Here is a 16,847-nt window from a genome sequence, read left to right as displayed (position 1 = left end):
GAACCTGGTCAGTGAGAAGAACTTAAACATTATCTGAAAACAGGACTAGTAGAAGGGAATTCCTCAAGTTGCAAATGAATGGACTTTTTAATAATGAGCTTGTGTCATATTCTGTAATTTATTAATTTGGAAATAATATTTTCAGATTAAAACGAAGTGTACCCAAGAAGGAAAAGTTCAGTCACTATTAGGTTTGTGATAGAGTTTTTATATAGGTTAATTGTTAGGATTATTTTTCATTGGACATGAACAAAGCCTTTGACAGGTGAAGTTCTTAGTTCTATTAGTGGCATTTGTAGTAAGTTGTCATTTTAAAATCACCATTCTTTATCCCTAAATACATCTTCCTTAACCTTTTTGTGTAATTAACTTTTATCAGTCTTTGCAAAGAAACACACACCAAATATTGCACCTTTTTCCAGTATGCATTAGAGATATAGAAAGTGTTCTTTAGCTTATCCTCAGATACATCATTTTGAGTGTAACTGAGGCCTTCCTTCCGTTTCCTCCTTTCTTCCTTCTCTCTTCTTTCCTAAGTGGTTTGGATATGATCATCTGTGTCTTAAAAAACCAGTGAGTCAGACAGCTACTATGAAATTGATCTCATTATAAAGAATGTATGCTGGGGCGTTTCTAAGAAATTCAGTTTTATATTGCAATGGGGGGTTGATGTTTCCTTGCTTGTGATTTAGTTTCAAATTTGTATTGAGAGATTTGCCTTAAATTTTTTTGTTTATGTTTTGAAATGAGAGTTGTTAAAACTCAATGTAACTTTTAAAAAACTCGATTTCTCCCTACCTGTGGTTAAAGGATATGACTTAGTATTTCTGTTTTCTTTCACGTGTTATTGTTGATTTTTTAACTTAGAGCAGAAAAGCAGAGACTGAGGAATATGTAACTAGTCTGTATGGCAGACATGTAGAGAAGAGTTAAAAGAAGAGGGGCTGGGGAGAAGCAAGCATTTAAAAGACAATGGCATAGCACAGGGAGATCAGCTCGGTGCTTTGTGACCACCTAGAGGGGTGGGGTAGGGAGGGTGGGAAGGAGACGCAAGAGGGAGGCTTTCTTATTCAGATGGTTTTGTCTCGTCTGACTCTTAAGCAACCTCTGGGTTGATTGACCAGGTTATCCTCATATCTCTGTGGCCACCTGGAGAAAGAAATAAGCCAAGTTGTATCAGAAGCAGTCTCCATTCTTTTTTTACCGCTACTTTTGTGTTTATTATATATGTTTTTTCCCTGTTTATTCACGAATTCATTTAGTAAATTTTTATTGCTTACTTGCTATGTGCCAGACACTCTCTTAGGTGTAGGGTATAAAATGGTGAACAAGAATCAGGAAATCCGCTGTACTGGACCTTACAGTTTATTGCAGAGATAGATCATTAAAAAAAAAAACAAACCCTTACGACTAAATTAAAAAATCGCAAGTGTGGCACATAACTATGAAGTGGAATCTTTGCTATGTGTCAGCAAGCATAGGGGATTTCAGCATGTTAGAAATGGCTTCCTGAAGAGAAAAATACTTGTTTTAGAATGTGGAGAATAAGTAGATTTCAATCAAAGAGAGGTGGAATGAGTATTCCAGCAGAGGGGCTACATGCACAAAGATTCTGAGGCAGGAGAATTCATGGCATATTTGAGGAACAGAGAAGCCCAGCCAGTGTGGCTGGAAGCAGCATGCTTAGGGACGTGGAGGAAAGTAAGTAATGGAGGGAAAGTGGAGGAGTCGGTGAGCTGGCGGTCCAGATGGTTGGAACAGGTTACCTAGGAAGTGTTGAATGAACAGTTGGGAAAGTGAGCAGTTAGGTGGTTAGAGATCAGGATTTTTACCTTCCTGCTTCTGGGGGAGGATGACCAAGTATCAAGGAATGACTGCCAGAGTGGTGACTGAACTGGAATGGAGGTGAAGGTCACTGGAGACGAAGAGGTCAAGGAATTGAGAGGCTGTGACCCGTTATCCTTGTGTGTGTGGAAGTAGCCCAACGTGTTGTGTTGGCAGGCTTTGGGTGAAGTAGAAGACCGGCTAGATGCCGAGTCTTTAATAAATAAAGTAGACTGAATGGTTGGGGTGGAGGGAACCGCTTAATCCAAATGACCATTTCATAAGATTTGAATGGTTTATGTGATAGAGATAGCCTGGATTTTGAGTGATATTTTCCCCACATTTTCATTATATTTTGGCCAATATATAGATGTGTCAAATCACAGCTAAAGGAGTCTCTCCATTTGGGTTGTAAATCCCAAGATGACAGGAGTTGTGTCTGTATAGATCTGTGTAGATCTTCTTGTATTACCAAAAGGCAAATGGTAGACATCAATGAATAAAGCACAGTGATAAATTATGAATGAAGTAAATATAACACAGCTGTTTCGGATGGAAGATTTCACTGTTTTTCTTTTCACGAAAGCCTGCGCATTTTATGCATTTTCACATGGCTCCCTGTGTGACTCTGTGACTACAGTTACCTTTGCATGTACATTTACATAGCAGTCTCATGTTTTTTTCTTTCAGAGTGAACTTTTTAATCAGAATAATTAATTTTCCTCTGATTCTATGAGAACTTTACCATTGATGCAGATATTCTGAGGAGCCAGTTAGTCACATCATTTAAAAAGAGATTGCACAGAGGGTCATACTTTGGTATGACTGGGATATATTTTGTCTGGAAGGGATGTTCCCTCTCCCCAAATTCAAGTTTGTAAGCTTGTATCATTCATCTAGGCAGCAAGTCAGCCACCTCTCTGTACCAAGCAATTGCTTGAGGGACTTCGGCAGTCTACAGAAGTCTATAAACTATGATTTTTAAAGTCAAAAGGAGTATGTTATGTATATGCAAAGGAAAAGACTAGCAAGACCTGCATCAAAATGTAAATAATGGTATATCTGGGTAGTGGAGTTTTTGTTTGTTTGTTTTTTATTTTGGCCACGCTGCACGGCCTGTGGGATCTCGGTTCCCCGACCTGGGATTGAACCCAGGCCATGGAAGTGCAAGCACTAAATCCTCACCACTAGACCACCGGGGAGCTCCCTGGGTAGTGGAGTTTTAAATGATACTTATTTCTTTTAGCTGAAATGTGTGTGTGTGTATATATAAAACATATGTGTGTATGTGTGTATATATATGTATATACATATTTTTTTTCTAGTTAGAATCTATCATTTTTATAATAAGATTTTCTAGAAAAATAATATTAGAGTAAAAGGAACAAGGATGGAGACAAGTCAGGAATAATTAGGCTATGTGAAAAGGAAAAAGGTTTATTGTGTAGGAGATAGGTGAGTTGTCAAGGGTGGAATATGCAGTGTGTACTATCGCCACGTACTCAATTCTACTGCAAGAAGCTAATGCAGGATGCTCTCTTCAGTGGCCTCTGGTCACAGTCCCACACTTCCAGGTCACTTGGCAGAATTCCTAGAGTCTCAAGTTTTAAAGGAGCAAATAGTATGGGTTTCTCCCTAGTGCCTCTGACGTTTTATTCCCTGGGGAGAGGTAGCCGTTGATTTCTTTAACTGATGAACAAAACCCCAATAAGCTCGTAGGGCTTCCCCTGCCGCCTTTACAGCTGTTAGGGAGCCATGTTTTGATTCTGATAATACCTGTGGATTAACACAAATCAGAAATTGTTTTCAGTGTCACTCTATCTACAGCAGCTGGGCAGTGGGTCTGTTCATTTCACGTGGGAGTGGGTGTTAAATTCACATGTCAGTCCAGGACAGGTTTTTGCCTGACAGCTTTAAAGTTTACCACATAGAGACAAACATTTTCTAAACATTTCAGAGTTTAGAAGGCACCAGAGTCAATTTAGGTGGCATTTAATATGCCTCCTCTTAAACTGTGGGCCTTGGGCCAGGCAGGGTTGCAAAGAGCTTTTGCTTTAGAGCTGGCCCAGTTTGTAATGCCATGCCAATGCCAAACACATGTTCTAAATGATGCAGCACTTACCTGAGACAGAGCATTCTAGGTAAAAGATAAATATTCATTCCCAATGAATGACGAAGGATGACATCTAGAATGATGATAAATTAAGAATACCACTCTCTTAAGTCCAAGGAACTCTGTCCTGAATTTCAGATGCATTATACTTTCAGGATCAGAAAGAATAAGATGATACACTTTTTTTTTTTTTTTTTGTGGTACGCGGACCTCTCACTGTTGTGGCCTCTCCCGTTGCGGAGCACAGACTCCGGATGCACAGGCTCAGCGGCCATGGCTCACGAGCCTAGCCGCTTCGTGGCATGTGGGATCTTCCCAGACCGGGACACGAACCCGTGTCCCCTGCATCGGCAGGCGGACTCTCAACCACTGCGCCACCAGGGAAGCCCAAGATGATACACTTTTAAAGTGTAAGTTATCTAGAAAAATTTTAGGTGATTGGAAGGGACACATGAAATGCTCTCATGTAATGAGAACCTAGACTGTGCTTCATAGCTCTGCTTTCAAAGGAAGTTGAACATGGAACTCTGAAAGCAGAGGAATGGGATGTGAAGGAAATAATATTCAGTAAATCCAAGTTCCAGATGGTTACAGATTTGTTAAAGAAAATATTTCTAATCTATAACTATTATATTAAAATATAGTAATTAGATCGTTTGCACCCCACTGACACTGCCCTTCTCAGCTCCCTCAAACCCATTGTACCTTTTCACCTCTGCCCTAGATGAAGTCTTAGTCAGATTTCAGAGCTTTGCAGTTCCTTTTAGTCACAAGAACAGTCTCATTTCTCAGAAATGTAAAAGTCCTGACCAGCGTAATATTATTTAAAACTTCTCCCCTCTCCCAAGTCAAGCTTGTTTCAGGTTCGAGAGCTTCCATGGCGCATGGAAGGGGTGTGATATCCAACGCATTTTGTCACCCCACTTGCTCTCCCACTCACTGGCCCTCCAGGACAGAGCTGTAAGGATCTGTGCAAGTCTGATTCCAATGGTACAGTTGTAATCTGCACTGCTACCATCTGATGGATGCATGATTGCTGACTCTCCCTCAGGGGGCATCTGTGTGGGTTTTTGGACAGTTCCTCCTAGGGACCTCTGGTGGTAGTTATGCTGTTGATGACCATGCTTCCCCTGGCCGGATGTTTTTAACTGCCTTTCCTGCTCCTGGGCTTCTGGCATTCCACCCGTGTTGGGATCACATTGCCTCCCCAGGTGGGCCTCTTGGGGATTGCCTCTTGTAAGACAGTCAGTCCCTCCTGTGGGCCCACAATCAGTTTTCAGAGAAACATGCATCTTTGTCTGCCATAGGTGGAAGTATAGCCTGATCACAAAGCACTCTTTGCTTTGCAACTCCAGGGCAGCTAGCCAGCCACAGTTTTATGCCTTTAGAGTTAGGTTTAAAATAAGTAGCTGTTCTTATATTTCTCAAAATCTAAGGGATGCACCTCTTCCAGTATTTCTCTGAGTCACCCTTAGTTTGGTACCCTTGGGTAAGGTCCATTCCAGCGTTGGATAGGAGGGGATGCAGGGTGTTCTGACGACTCTTTCCAGAGCAGTTCTCCCTGGTGGTCTCATTACCTGCTCCGATACAGCTGGAAATGAGCAATGGGTTCATGACAGAGATTGGCTTCAACTGACCTCTTGGGAAGTACTGAATATATGGTTTTAGCACCCTGTACCTGACAATTGTTTTAGCTTTCAGGATTTCAGCTAAAACTGAGACAATTTCATTTTAATATCTTGTTTCAGTAGTGGTTTTTCTTTCTCATTTAGGTGGCTACATTAAACCTCATATTTATGCAGGTAGGAAATAAAAGCTTCCATAAAATTTGGTAAACTAGGAATATATGATTAAAATGTGTAGAGACAAGAATTTTAGGTGTCTTGAATTTTTTAACTTGGGGAGTACACTTTAATAAATGATAGTTTCACTTTCCTTCTCCAATTCAAAGGCTATTATTATTATTAAAAACAATAATTTCTAGATTAATTACTGTTGACAGTTCATGAGTAGCTAGACTATAATAAGTTACTTTACCTTAAAAACATCATTCAGTGTCCTGTCTCTGATTAATAGACATGCTTATTAATATGTTAATAAAATATGTTGATAAAATGCTTAATAATATGTTAATAATAAATATGTCTGACATAGGAATTTTTTCCCCTTAACTTAAAAATAAGTTATCTCAAATCTGTAGTATTCTCAGAGCATAGAAAGGAATGAATATAGCTTTTCACATATATAAATCTGCTGGTTTTTGCCCTTATTCCTGGCAGAGCCTGTACTGAAAGCCATTTTTTCCCCCTGATTTTCAACTTGGTGATCTTTTTGCTGTGGTTTGTCACTCACAACTGATGTAATATAAGATGTGTATATGGCTATTTAGTGACTAGTTTTAATAATATAAATGAGTTTCTATTTACTTAAAGAGGAAAGTTAATACATATTTTGTGTGGTTTTTTTAAGTTTAGAATTTAAGCAGTAATTTATCTTTCCCTTTTTTTGGAAAGAATAATAAGGACTATGGAACCAGGTTTAGTAGGGCCTGAAGCTTATGCAATTTGAGACATTCCCTAAGGAAAAGAAAACAAAATTATAAATACAGAATTAAACTCAAAATATATATTTAGAATGAAAATAGTCACAAGAAATTGTTTTTTAAAGCTGACAGGTAATGCAAAGCACAACAAAGTCCAGAAAAATAGCAAAAATAAACCTTGTTCTTTCTTCTCTGTGCACATACTTGCAGGGTGAACTGTAGTACAAGTTTATATCATGATGCAGCTCTGGGGTGTCCCGTCATCCCATGGCAGGCTGGGACGCGGACATATTCCTGGAAGCGTCCCTACATTGGGATGACTAGCAATAACATGATTATACCCAGAAGTGACTGCAAACCAAGTAAATGTATCATTAAATCCAAACTAAATTGTATCTTCAACTCAACTTCCCCTTAGCTAGATCTCAAAAATGTTCATGCCCACTTCAGTATTACTCAACACAAGGGGAAGTGTGATGGAGGGAATGGAAAGAAATAATGGTTGTAACTGATGGTGTTAAAATATCTTGTTCTACAAGTTTTATGAAAACACATGATCATGTAGCTAAGATCCTTTCAGCGGCCTGTGCCTCTGAAAGGTCCTGAGGTTTAAGCTTTGTTAGCTTTGCAGTTATCTCTGGGTGAAACTCATTCACAGAAAAATGGATAAACAAATGTTCCAGTTGCTTAAAGGAACCATAAAAATCCATGTTTCTTACATTTCTCTCCTACGTTCTTCTAAATTATTATCCAAAGTTGTTATTTTATTTCTATTTTTAATGTTAAGATTAAACTACATAAGGAAGAAGTCCTCTGGAAAACTGTATAAATATTTTATACTTTTCATGTTTTGAATAAATTGTGTTCTTAACTATTAGAAAAACATGTTTAAGAATAGCAAAATATGTTTACCACAATAAGAAAAGCTAAAAAGAATAGCAAATCCCTGAAGTAAATGCTCTCTTGTGTTACTGTGCATCTGCCTGTAAACCATCTAGGCCACTGGAAAAAAATGGTAAAGTGTGGATTGTATATGCTTTGTTTCTCTTTTGGGTCCTTTTAGTCTCTAGGTAGTAAGTTTGAAAGATTTAATGCAACATGTCTCAAGTGATTTAGCTCTATTATGCCTAAACAGGAAATTGGAATTGTGCAGCAAATCCTTCCAAAACAAGTAAAATTACACCTGGGGAGAGTGCTATGGTATAGACCAAATTGTGGAGACTGAGGGCAGAATAACATATTATACAAAATTTATCTCATTGCCTCTTTACAGGAGTATAATTAGAATATTTTTTAAAATGTGTATGGATTAAATTATTATTTTAAGACTTTTTTTTTATTTTAAGACTTTTTAAAATTTATTTATGGCTGCATTGGATCTTCATTGCTGCGCACGGGCTTTCTCTAGTTGCAACAAGCGGGGGCTATTCTTCATTGTGGTGCACGGGCTTCTGATTACTGTGGCTTCTCTTGCTGTGGAGCACAGGCTCAAGGCACACGGGCTTCAGCAGTTGTGGTACGTGGCCTTGGTAGTTGTGGCTCGCAGGCTCTGGAGCGCAGGCTCAGTAGTTGTGGCACATGGGCTTAGTTGCTCTGCGGCATGTGGGATCTTCCCGGACCAGGGATCGAACCCGTGTCCTCTGCTTTGGCAGGCGGATTCTTAACCACTGCACCACCAGGGAAGTCCTGGATTAAATTTTTGATGTACAATTAAAATTATGCTCTTTACAGGAGTATACTTAGAATATTTTTAAAAAATTTGTATGGATTAAATTATTGATGTACAATTAAATTATTGATGTATAGATACATAGAAATATCTTTAATTATTAATATGCATCGACTGATACCCTCATAACTTGTTTCTGTAGGGATTTGTTTTTTATTGATATATTAACAATCACTTAGGACATAGTAGTTTAAAATGGTGCTATTGACAGACAGTCACCTGTTGTGTGTGAACTCTGTCTGACACCTGTGTCCTAAATGTCATCTTGGTAAGTTTTGCTCTCCTCCGGTGGACCAGTCTTGACTGTGGCCTGCTGTGGGGACTTTTCCTGGCTGTTTGCCTGTTGTGGATACCACCCTTTTGTTCCTAGACTTCTGGTTTGCTTCTCCTGGTGGGTTCCTCTGGTGACCCTCGCAATACTAGTTCCATGCCCTAGAATGTGCTGTGTGTGATATCTCCACGTCAGCAGAGTGGTAGATACACAGGCGGGCAGAGGTACCCCTCAAGAGGGAGACAGCAATGCCATCAGAGGCTGTGAACCTAGGGGGAGATCTGGCTAAGGTCATCGAGTGCTACCAGGGGCGTCAGCAGGGCTTCCTGCCCACTCCCCTTTATCATCCAGAGGAAATCTACACTCCAGCAACAGTCTCATATTCAGTACTTTGTGCCCTGTGTCTCTTCTACACAGTTAAGTTCCTGCTTCCCCTCCCAAAGGTTAACAGCTCAATTCAAGTTCCTCAGCCCATCACCTAGAACTAGTGAGAGGCTTACTAAGAGACTGTCCTAAGACTTCTGTTAGGTCTGAATGGAGTTTTCCCATCTCCTCACTACATTTTTGGTAGCTGTGTAGATATTCTATATAATCAGATATTAAACAAACTTTTATATGAAAGTATTTTATATAAATTACTGCTTACTATTTGCAATTTTAAAAGATCTATAATATATTGTATTCTTTAAATTGCTGCTGAACAGGAGCCTTATAAGATAGGGCTTTTGTCTTACATTTGAATAATTTTGTTTAAAGCATTATTTTCATAGATGTAATGTCGTGTCTTTGAACGAATACCATTATTGTGGTGGAAGAGGGAAAGTATTTCTCCTGTAGGACAGTGTAAGAATGGTGCCACCAGATTTCACTATTCCTTTACACATCTAGGAAATAGTCTAAATATATTCTCTACCAGCTCCCTCTGAAACAATATAATGTGATAAATTATTTATCAGAACAGCATTTATTTTGGTTGTGTGAAATGGATTAATGAAAGAGTATCATTAGTTTGTATGTAACTGGTTAACTTGATTTGTTTAAAAGTTTTACACTTAGGCGAATAAAAAATGTTTCCTGTATTCTTGTTTATTTTTGAGCTATTTAGAGTATACCATAAAACTGAATAACTATGAGTTTTTGTCCATATTTTACTGTATTGATTTTGTCTCTTTCTGACCACTGATATCAGTGGTTCTCCCACTATTTCAGTTGGCCTGAATAGCATAATCAAATGATTTTATGGAAAATCTATTTTCATAGTATATGCGTTCATGTAAAATGAATAATATTTGATGGAATTAATATACTTTTTAATGTATCTTTTAGGAATCTAGGTCTTTTAAAGTTGGACAGATTTTTAATAATAATAATGATGATACTGTGATTTATTGATTTCCTACTTTGTTCCAAATACAGTGCTTGACGCTAGATATTTTATGCCCATTTGATAGAAGAATCTTTTGAGAGGCCAGGGAACTTTGGCAACCAGATAGCAACTCTTGTCTGCTCTGCTCTGAAACCTGAGATCGTCCTCTCCCTCCAGGATATTAGTGGGCAGCAGAAGTGATGGGAAGTGACCAATACCTGATGTCAGAAAGAATCTAGGTCAAATACATAGTTTAAAAAATCAATTCTATGGTATGGATTAGACATAGTTCAAAATAAGTGGGTAACGTGAAAGTATAATATTTAATTATGAATTTAAAAAACCTTTTGTTAAATGAATATGACAGCTTTAAATCCATATACGTCACGCTCAGGTTTTATAATGAAGTGAACCTTTAAATAGTTCCTTTTAACTTACAATGTGGTTTTAAATATGACCTACTTAAGTGGACAGAATTTATATTCCTACCAGAGGAAGGCCTCATTTAGCTAGAAGTGATTTCTCTAACAAGAAAAATGTATTCAGAATGTAATCCCAAGACCTCCAGGAATACGACTTCTATCTAAGTATCCATATTATTATAGTGCTCCAGAATCCATACACTAAAGACTGTACCTTTTATTCAGAGGAGATCTCTTCAGGTGCTCACTGCCAGGTTATTTGTGGTGGTTTTATATTTTTATATCCTTGTTGGAGAAACTCAAAGCAATAAGAGATGGCAGCAAAAAAGTGTGAAGAAATAGAAAAGGTATAATAAACAGTTGCAGCAATACAAAACGTGCAGTGGCTTATATCCGTGTTGTTGAATCTTCCCTCTTCTGAGAATGGATAACCAGCCAGGTTTGGTTTTAGAGGGGGAACAGGAGAGTCTCTTACGTGAGACTGTGGTTGCTTAGAAACCGAACACATGTGAAAAAAGGTTGAGAATCAAGTTGGGCTGGTTGTAGTGCAGAAGAGAGAGAAGCAGGATTCAAATAGCTAGATCTGAGGCATTGACCTCAAACTGGAGCATTGGGCCAGGGAAGAACCAAGAAGATAGGAGCAGGGAAGGCAGCAGCTTAAGCTGGGAAGCCCAAAGGCCAGCAGAACAAAAAGTAATGATGGAATTGGATTTTAAACTTTCCATTTTTATGGGCCTCAGAGGTGACTCCTCCATAATTTCTATATAAGATGATTTTAGGGGTGGGGATGTTTGTAGGAAGGGGGAGCTAGAAGAGTTAAACCCTCCTGAGTGTAGCAAACCCATGTCTTCCTTAGGCTGTATGTTTACACGTTTGTGTGAATGTGCGTGTGCGTGTGTGTGTGTGTGTGTTGTTGTGGAGGGAGAGGTAGGTGGTAAGTGACCAATTATGACGGAAGGCCAAACCCCTCCCCTGCCCAAACCATCCATCGGCATTGCCTGTGCTGGCAAGGTCATTCCATACGTGGGAACAGGGGCAGATTGGGACACAGGCAGCGACCTGCGGGCTTTCACACCTCAGCAGCATCTGAGGGCTTCACTGAAATACTGCAGAGTAATAATGGAAGCTAATAATGATGACCCTATCATGTCAAAAACATTAAATTATATGTCATCTATGTAAGAAAGCAATGACTGTTAGATCGCCCCCCCCAACACACACACACACTCAAGAGGTTAACATTTTAAAGCTTTATCATTTGAGGGGGGTAGTTACTTTTCAAATTTACTTACTGATAAAAGCTTATTCCCTGAGGCTGCCAGAGAAATAAGTTGTTGCTTTACGTAGCTTTAATGATACTCATTGCTTTTAGAAGGTGATTCAAGGCTAGCACTTTAATTTCACTTGTGATCAGAGTTATTTTGCATAAAGATTAAAATTTGACGTGGAACAGGAGTGAAGGATTTATTTTATTAGGTCCAAATTCACATTTTTTACCTCACTTGAAATAAAATATCTTATTAAGTACCAAAAAGTACCTTAAAGCTGGAAAGAAATAACATTTTCTCAAAATTCTCAGAAACTTTTTTAAAATCCGGAGTTCTCTGTACTGGGTAATACTATTCTCCACTGATTCTTTGTCAAAACTGAACAATAATATATTTTCCTTAAGGCATTTTGATACGGTAAGTCTTCAACCATATATTGCTAACAGCATGTACCTTATCAGGCCTGACAAGATTGCAGCTTGATGAGTTATACTTTTATTCATATAACATTGTGAACTTGAGCTTCAAAGGAAGAATAAAGCCAAACTATTATAGGTTGAGTACTTTAATAAATATTAAATTATAAATGAAGCTGGTTCTACACTAGCTGTAGGGGGTGTGGATAATAAAAGAAAATCTTCAAATGGTGATACACAGTATTATGGATGTCTTTCTTGCCTTTTGTAATCCGTCTTTGCCTCTTAACATTGTAGTTGTAAGTGCTGGGAATGATGAGGTAGGGTGTATGATTTTTTTTGCCCACTGAATTAAAAGTAGAGGAAATTTTAAATGTAGAACTAATTTTTCTCTTTAGCAGGATAAATACAGAAGTGCACTTTGGTGATAATAGGCACTTCATCACTCCTCCTCACCTACCTACTCCCTCCAAAGTCGTGAACTTGATGTTGAATGTGAAGCACACCGAGCAATATGCATTTCCATTTAATGAAGACTTTAGTTCTGTCATCATGTTTGAGATGTCACAACATGCCCTGATGGATGAGTGCAGAATGCCTTATGTTTCATAGGAGATCACTAAGTGATGCGATTGTATGGAAGAAAGAGTAAGTGAAGCTGGGTATCAGAGAGAAGCTCATGAGAACCCCAGTCCTCGTAGTCAGATGCGGCACACACACCCGCTAAGATGGCCCCGATGGTCCTTGCTTCCTGCTATCCCAGCCCTTCTGTAATTACTTCCCCTTAAAAGTGGGCCAGCTTAGTGACTCGCTTCTAACCAAGCACATATGGCACGTGTGATATCCGTCACTTCCTGGGGTTAGGCTAGGTGAGATAGGGCCTTCCATTTTGCTAGCAGACCCTCTCTTTCCCTTGTTGGCTTTGATGAAGCAAGTTTCCATGTTGGCACGTGGCAAGGAAGTGAGGGCAGCCAGCGGCCAGCCAGGAACTAAGACCCTCAGCTCAACAACTCTTGAGGAACTAAATACTGCCTCCAACTATGTGGGCTCAGAAGCAGATCCTGCCCAGTTAAGACTTTCGATGAGACTCCAACCCTGACACCTTCACTGCAGCCTTGTGAGAGACCCTAAAGCAAAGGGCTCAGTTAAAATATGCCCAGGTTCCTGACACACAGAAAACGCAAGATTAAAAATACGTATTGTTTTAAGCTTCTAAGTTTGTAGTAATTTTTAATACAGCGATAGAAAACTAATACTTAGGTCTATTAGTTAGCTAGAGGCTACCATAACAAAGTACCACAGGTGAGGTGGCTCGAATGACAGAAATTTATTTTCTCACATTATGGAGGCTAGAAATCCAAGATCAGGTGTTGGCAGGGTTGGTTTCTTCTGAGGCCTCTCTCTTTGGCTTGCAGATGGCCATCTTCTCCCTGTGTCTTCACATGGTCTTCCCTCTTGGCATGTCAGTGTCCTAAACTCTTTAACTCTGTTTCTTTTAAGGATACCAGTTGTATGGCATCAGGGCCTACCTTAATGATCTCATTCTAACTTAATTACCCCCTTTAAAGACCCTATCTCCAAATACAGTCTCATTCTGGGGTACTGGGGGTTAGTTCAGCATATGAGTTTTACAGAGACACAGTCACTCCATAAGAACAGGCTATATAAAATTCTATAATTATGTTTATCTCTTTAGCTAAGACACTATACCACTCACTTATTGTCCAAAGGTCTTTTGCTACCTTGATTTTCTTTATTTTTCACATGATTATATAGGTATTAGATGATGTATAGCTCACATGGTTTAGCATATATATTTGCATTTTCCCGTCTCCATAACAAAATTATAATTCCTCTAAGCATGTATTTTTCATATGTTTTACATAGGCTACTTTACAGTATTTAAGATGGTGTTAGATACATTTTCAAAATCTGGTTTAACATTTTGTGTTTATTTGTATATTTCTAAATAACAATATTCTAGAAGTAGCTTGTCTTAAGAATGAAGACTGTTGGCAGGGCAGGAATAAAGATGTAGACATAGAGAATGGACTGGAGGACGGGGAGGGGAAACTGGAAGCTGGGGTGAAGTGAGAGTAGCATCGACATATATACACTACCAAATGTAAAATAGTTAGCTAGCGGGAAGCAGCAGCATAGCACGGGGAGATCACCTCGGTGGTTTGCGATGGATGACCTAGAGAGGTGGGATAGGGAGGGTGGGAGGGAGGCTCAAGAGGGAGGGGATATATGTATGCATATGGCTGATTCACTTTTTTGTACAACAGAAACTGACACAGTATTGTGAAGCAATTATACTCCAATAAAGATGTATTTAAAAAAATAAAAATAAAAAAGATTTTCAAAAAAAAAGAATAAGCTTTGGGGATCCCAGAGGGAGTAAGACACAGCACCCACCCTTAAAGAATTCACGCCCTCGTGAGGAAGCTATAAGGGCTTTGCTTCCATGAAATTTGAGGTCATTCCAAAATATTTTGCAGACTGTGTAAGGAAAGGGTCTGACTCTCAATGATTTAACAAACATGGATACCATTAAAATATTTGACTTCTTAAAAAAAAAAAGAATGAAGACTGTTAAAACGATAGGGGGTTTGAAGAATTTATATTTATTTGAAGTACTTGTAGTTCTAGATGGTAAGGCCAGAGAATATCTGTCTTTATATTTGGTAATCCAGGTATAATGGATATACTGTTAGATCCTATCCAACGCTATGCTGATTCTTTAAAACACTATTTCTTTTTGAGCTATCTATAACACTATATATGTTTAAAATATTTTCCTAAATTGTCAAAAAATATGTATTATTATGAAATAGTTCTTTATAATGTATACCAGTGGTTCTCAAAGTGTGGCCCACAGACCCAGGAGTCCCCAAAACCCTCTTAGGGGATCTACAAGGTCAAAACTATTTTCATAATAAAGCTAAGACATTATCTGCCCTTTTTTTGGTATGCGTTGACATGTATACATATTACACAAAAGAAATAGTGCATAAAATTGCCGAGGCCTTTGCATGAATCAAGGCAGTGACATCAAACTATACTATCGGACTCTTATTTTTCAACAACATGCACTCATAGACCAAAAAAAAACCAAACTTCATTTCACTTAAAATTGTCCTTGATGAACCAATTAAAATTATTACTGTTATTAATTCTTGACCTTCCATCACACATCTCTGGAACATTCTGCATGACTCAGTGGGAAGAATGCATAAAGCACCTCTCTTCCATATTGAAGTACAATGATTATCTCAAGGAAAAACCCCTGCACAGTTGTTTGAGTTGGGAGCTGAATTAGCTGTTTCTTCATGGAACACCATTTTTATTTGAAATAACAACTGAACAGCTAGCTGTGATTATTCAGATTTAGGTTTTCAACAGACATTTTCTCAAAAATGAACAGAGTGAGCCTATCACTTCAAGGAAAACAACGGATAGCATTTATTGCCAATAACACAGTTCAAGCTTTCAAACAAAAATTAAAATTTTGGAAAACTTGTATCTGCCCGTGAGAACTACACTCATTCCCAAATTTAAAGAATTTTCTGATGAGATTAATGGTGATATTAACAGTTGTTACTTTTCTGATAGTGTGTAATGAAATGTGTCAGCAAAAACTATATAACATACTGAACCAACATTTTCCAGATGACCAGTGCATCATATTTTAAAATTATGCCTGAGTAAAAGACTCAAAGTGCAAGAAAGAACAATGGATTTTAATGTAGCAGGGTAAAATTTTATTATATTGGACAATATCCAGTGTTGAAAATAAATTTGATTTAAAGTTTATAACTTCATTGATATGATTCATAAAGTTTATTGATAAGGTTTCAGGTTTCACATTGCAACTAACCTTTAAGAAACTACCATTCATGGAGTTTGGGTATAATATTAAAGAATAACATCCACAATTATCTGAAAAAGCTATTACGACACTTCTTCTTTGTCCAACTATATAACCTTGTGAGTCAGATTCTCTTCATACACACAACATATTGCAGCATATTGAATATAGAAGCAGACATGGGAATACAGATGTTGTCTGTTAAACCAGACATCAAAGAGACTGGAAAAATTTAACAGTGCCACTCTTCTCACTTTTTTTGGAGGGGAGAGGGGAATATAGTATTTTTCATGAAAAATACGTTACTGTGCTGGAAAATCAGCATTTTGCTGCCATCATAGTAAAGACTGGTTCAGGCAAGAATCATCACTGATGCTAAATCTAGGGGGAAATTTTTATGAAGAGCAGGATGTTTTCATGGTCTTAAAATGTCTTCCCACATACTTGTTAGTTATAAAGGAAAATTAAAAAGATAATTATTTAGCAAAGAAATTCAACAGCACCTTGACCTGTGATCCAAGTTATCATCACTTTTGAGAAGCAGTTGGACAATGTGTGTCTCCAGATGTGATAGCCTAGAAGGATAATGTGCTAGCTGAGGACACATAGTTGAGAACATATGTTGTAGCTGCAAACACATAGCCTCAATCAAATCATGAGTAAACATTTGACAACACCAAAATGAGAAATATTCTCTTAAAAAAAATAGACACGATGGTATTCTTCAAAAATGTCAGGTCATAAAAGGCAAAGGGAAACTGTGGAAATATTCCAGATTAAAGGAGCTAAAGAGAAATGACAGCTAAATGCTGTATCTGACCCTAGACTGGATCCTGCATTAAAAGGAGAAAAATGCTATAAAGGTCATCACCTGGTTAAATTGAGAAAATTGGAGTGTTGATGGTAACTTATTGTCTTAATGTTAAATTTGCTGAAGTTGATAACTGTACTATGACTGTAAGAGAATATCACAATTCTTAGTAATACACACTGAAATTTTAGGGGTAAAGGACCTTGATGTTCAT

General features: G+C 38.1%; 1 protein-coding gene and 1 long non-coding RNA gene across 41 annotated transcripts in view; one reads left to right on the top strand and one right to left on the bottom strand.

The window, feature by feature from the left end:
* The window catches only part of CAMK2D (calcium/calmodulin dependent protein kinase II delta), a 273,998-nt gene that overhangs the window by 71,833 nt on the left and 185,318 nt on the right, over positions 1-16,847 (top strand). The window lies entirely within an intron of this gene.
* On the bottom strand, positions 100-16,591 carry LOC117203411 (uncharacterized). 2 transcript variants are annotated; one of them, XR_007476933.1, is made up of 2 exons: positions 16,326-16,591; positions 100-1,149 (listed from the first exon to the last, which is right to left on the bottom strand). It is a non-coding gene; the product is annotated as an uncharacterized LOC117203411 (long non-coding RNA). The 2 variants fall into 2 exon arrangements; XR_004486145.2 differs by lacking the exon at positions 16,326-16,591 and adding an exon at positions 9,880-10,753.

The sequence above is a fragment of the Orcinus orca genome, chromosome 4, assembly GCF_937001465.1.
Source record: "Orcinus orca chromosome 4, mOrcOrc1.1, whole genome shotgun sequence".
Taxonomy (NCBI): Eukaryota; Metazoa; Chordata; class Mammalia; order Artiodactyla; family Delphinidae; genus Orcinus; species Orcinus orca.
This window is presented reverse-complemented; position numbering and strand designations above follow the sequence as displayed.